Source organism: Chrysochloris asiatica, unplaced genomic scaffold (genome assembly GCF_000296735.1).
Source record: "Chrysochloris asiatica unplaced genomic scaffold, ChrAsi1.0 scaffold00159, whole genome shotgun sequence".
Classification (NCBI taxonomy): Eukaryota; Metazoa; Chordata; class Mammalia; order Afrosoricida; family Chrysochloridae; genus Chrysochloris; species Chrysochloris asiatica.
In genome coordinates, this window is record NW_006408677.1 from 3948070 (window position 1) to 3952931 (window position 4862).

Here is a 4862-nt window from a genome sequence, read left to right on the forward strand (position 1 = left end):
CTGTTAGTGGTCCAGTGCTTATACTACAGTGCCACACCAGGACCTTGAGTATATTTCACCTGAACCCAGAACAGATCTGATGCACTAGACACAAATGACGGAAACCTGGAAGAGTTGTGGGATGACATCAAGAACATCATATATGAACAAAGCAAAAAGGTCATTAATAAAACAGGAAAGAAAGAAAAGTCCAAAGTAGAGGTCAGAAAAGACCATGAAACTTATTCTTGAGTTAAGAGTTGCTGTAGTAACTGGATGAAATGAGAAAGTCAAAGAGCTGAATAGAAAATTTCAAAGGGCAGCTTGAAAAGACAAAGTAAAGTATCATAATGAAATGTGCAAACACCTGGAGTTAGAAAACCAACTGGGTAGAACATGTGAAGCATTTCTTAAGCCTCGGATTACTATACTGAAGGTTTCTATGGTCAAAATGGAGTCCTGGTGTGGCACTGTAGGATAAGCACTGGACTGCAAGTTTGTTTTGAAATGCAAGGTAAGCAGTTCAAACTCAGCAGCCACTCCTCAGAAACCTATACAGGTTTGCTATCGGTCAGAACTGATTCAACAACATTTAACAACAAATGGTCAAAATATTGAATGATGCAGAAAGCATCAAAGGAAGATGAAAGGAACGCACAGAGTCAATCAAAAAGAATTGGTTAATGATCAAACATTTCAGGAGGTAGCATATAATAAAAAATCAATGGTATTGAAGGAAGAAGTCCAAACTGCACTGATGGCATTGGCAAAAAACAAGGCTCCAGGAATTGGCATAATACAAATTGAAATGTTTCAACAAACTGATGCAGCAATGGAGATGCTCCCTCATCTATACCAAGAAAATTGGAAGACAGCTACCTGGTTAACTGATTGGAAGAGATCCATTATTTGTGTCAGTTACATATAAAGGTGACCCAACAGAATGTGGAAATTATTGAACAATAATGTAATTATCACATACAGGTAAAATTTAACTGAAGATAACTTAAAAACGGTTGATGCAGTACATTAATAGGTAGCTGCCAAAAATTCAAGCTGGATTCAGAAAAGGATGTGGAACTAAGGATCTCACTGCTGACATCAGATGGATCTTGACTAAAAGCATAGAGTACCAGAAAGAAGTTTACTTTTGTTTTATTGACTATGCAAAGGCATTCGACTATGTGGATCATAGAAACCTATGCATAACACTAAGAAGAATGGGTGTTCCAGAACACTTATTTGTACTCATAAGAAACCTGTATATATATCAAGAAGCAGTTGTTCAAACAGAACAAGGGGATACTGAATGGCTTACAATCGGGAAAGGTATGTGCCATGGTTGTATCATTTCATCATACATATTCAGTCGTAGCTGAGCAAATAATCTGAGGAACTGGATTATATGAATAAGAACATGGCATCAGGTTTTGAGGAAGGCTCATTAACAATCTGCAATTTACAGATGATATAATCTTGCTTGCTGGATGCGAAGAGGACAAAAAATGCTGAAGAAGATCAAAGACCATAGCCTTCAGCATGAATTGCACCTTAATATCAAGAAAACAAAAATCCTTACAACTGGACCAATAAGCAGCATCATGGAAAATGGAGAAAAAATGAAGTTGTCAATTAATTTTGCTTGGATCCACTATCAACATGTACAGAAGCAGCAATCTAGAAATCAAATGATGTATTGCATTGGGCAAATCTGCTACAAAAGACCGTTTTAAAATGTTGAAGAGCAAAGACATTAGTTTGAAGACTAAGGTGGTCCTGACTCAAGCCATGATATTTTTGATTACTTCATATGCATGTAAAAGTTGGACAATGTATAAGGAAGGCTGTAGATGAACTGACACACTTGAACTATGATGCAGTGTAAGAATACTGAAAACACCATGCAATGCCAGAAGAGCTAATCTGTCTTGGAAAAAGTGCAGCCAGAATGCTCCTTAGAATCAAGAGTGGTGAGCTGAAATCAACTGGTATTGGCCATTTTGAATCTGGCAATCACATGGTTTACTATGTTGGGAATGACAAATCCTAGAGGAATGGCATGGCATTCATGATCAAAAAGAACATAAAAAGATCTGTCTTGAAGCAAAACATTGTCTGTGATAGAATAATATCCATACTCCTACAAAGAAGACCAGTTAATATCACTATTATTCAAATTTACACACCAACCACTAAAGCCAGTGATGATGAAATTGAAGAATTCCACCAAGTTCTTCAGTCTGAAATTGATCAAACATGCTATCAAGATGTATTGATAATCACTGGTGATTGGAATGCAAAGGTTGGAAGCAAAAAGGAAGGATCAGTAGTTGGAAAATATGGCCTTGGAGATATAAACGTTGCTTGAGATCTCATGATAGAATTTTGCAAGGCCAATGGCTTCTTCATTGTAAATGTCTTTTTAAAACATTATTCAAGATAACTATACACATGGACTTCACCAGATAGATTACACAGAAGTCAAATTGACCACATTTGTGGAAAAAGACAGTGGAAAAGCTTCATGTCATCAAGCTAAAACAAGAGCAGGGGTAGACCGTGGAATAGACCATCAATTGCTCATATGCAAGTTCAGGCTGAAGCTGAGGAAAGTGAAAACAAGTTCATGAGAGCAAAAATATGACCTTGAACATACCCCACCAGAATTTAGGGATCATCTGAAGAAGAAATTTGATGCATTAGACACTAAAGACAGAAGACCAGAAAAGTTGTGGGAAGACATCAGGATTATACAGGAAGAAAGCAAAAGGTTATTAAAGACAAAGAAAGAAGGAAAAGACCGAAATAGATGTCAGAAGAGACTCTGAAACTTGCTCTCCAGTATAGAGATGATAAAGCAAATGGAAGAAAAGAGAAGGTAAAAGCTGAATAGAAAATTTCAAGGGTCAGCTCAAGAAAACAAAGTCAAATATTACAATGAAATGTGCAAAGACCAGGAGTTAGAAAACCAAAATGGAAGAACACCCTCAGCATTCCTCAAGTAGAAAGAACTGAAGACAAAATTCAAGCTTTGACTTGCAATATTAAAGGATTCTATGGGCAAAATATTGAATGATATGGAAAGCATCATAAGAAGATGGAAGGAATACACAGTCACTGTACCAAAAAGAAATGGTCAATATTTTATCATTTCAAGAGGCAGCATATGATCAAGAGCCAATGATACTGAAGGAAGAAGTCCAAGTTGCACTGAAGCATTGGCCAAAAAAAAAAAAAAAAAAAGTTTAGGGAATTGATGGAATACAAATTGAAATCTTTCGACAAACTGATGAAGCACAGAAGGCAACCACTCAATGATGCTAAGAAATTTGGAACACAACTAACTGGCCAACTGACTGGTTTTTGTTAAGTGCTGTTGGGTAGGCTCTGACCCATAGTGACGCTGTATAGGGTTTCCAAGAAGAGATCCATAATTGTGCCCATTCCAAAGAGAGGTGACCCAACGTTATGCAGAAATCATCTAACAATATCATTAATATCAAATGCAAGTTAAAATTTTGCTAAAGATATTACAAAAATGGCTGCAACCATACATTGACAGAGAACTTTCAGAGATTCAAGCTGGATTCAGACAAGGCCATGGATAGAGGGATATCATTGCTGACGTCCGATGGATCTTGGCTGACAGCAAAGAATGCCAGAAAGATGGCTACCTGTGCTTTACTGACTATGCAAAGGCTTTCAATTGTGTGGATCATGGCAAACTATGGACAACATTGAGGAGAAAGAATATTCCGGAACACTTAATTGTGCTTATGGGGAACCTGTGCATAGACCAAGAGGAAGTTTTTATAACAGAACAAGGGAACACTGAATGGTTTAAAATTAAGAAAGGTGTGCGCCTGGGTTGTATTCTGACACCATAGTTATTCAATCTATATCTGGAGCAAATAATCTGAGAAACTGGATAGTATGAAGAAAAATGTGGCATCGGGATTAGAGGAAGACCCACTGACAACCTGTGATATGCAAATGATATAACTTTGATTTCTGAAAGTGAATAGGACTTAAAATACTGATGAGGATCAAAGACCACAACTTTCATATGAGTTGCACCTCAATTTAAAGAAAACAAAAATCCTCATCACTGGACCAATAAACAACATTCTTATCAACGGAGAAAAGATTGAAGTTGTCAAGGACTTCATTCTTCTTGTATCAACCATCAACACTCACGGAAGCAGCAGTCAAGAGATCAAACGACATATTGCATTAGGTAAATCTGCTGCACCAGACCTTTTTAAAAGTGTTGAAGAGCAAAGATGTCAGCTTGAGGACTAAGGTGCGCCTGACCCAAGCCATGATAGTTTAAATAACCTCATATGCATGCAAAAGCTGGACAGTGAATAAGGAAGACTGTAGAATTGATGCCTTTGAGCAGTGGTGTTGGAGGAGAATATTGTATGTGCCAATGGCTGCCAAAAGAACCAACAGATCCATTTTGGAAGAAGTGCAGCCAGAGTGCTCCTTAAAGGCTAAGATGGCCAAACTTCATCTCTCATGCTTTGGACATATTGTCAGGAGGGAGCAGTTGCTGGAGAAGGATATCATGTTTGGTAAGGTGGAGGAGGGTCAGAGGAAAAGAGGAAGACCCCCAACGAGATTGGCCAAGTGGCAGCATCGATCGACTCAAGCGTGGGAACAATAGTGAGGTTGGCCCAGGATTGGGCAGTGTTTCGTTCTGCTGTGCATAAGGTTGGTACCGACTCTATGGCACCTAACAACAACAAAGGATTAAGGGAGTCCTGGTGTGGCTCTGTGGGATAATGTGTCAGATTGCAAAGTTGTTTGAACTGCAAGGTTCATGGCTCAAGCTCACTAGCCGCTCCTTGCAAACCCTATACAGGGTCACTATGGGTCGG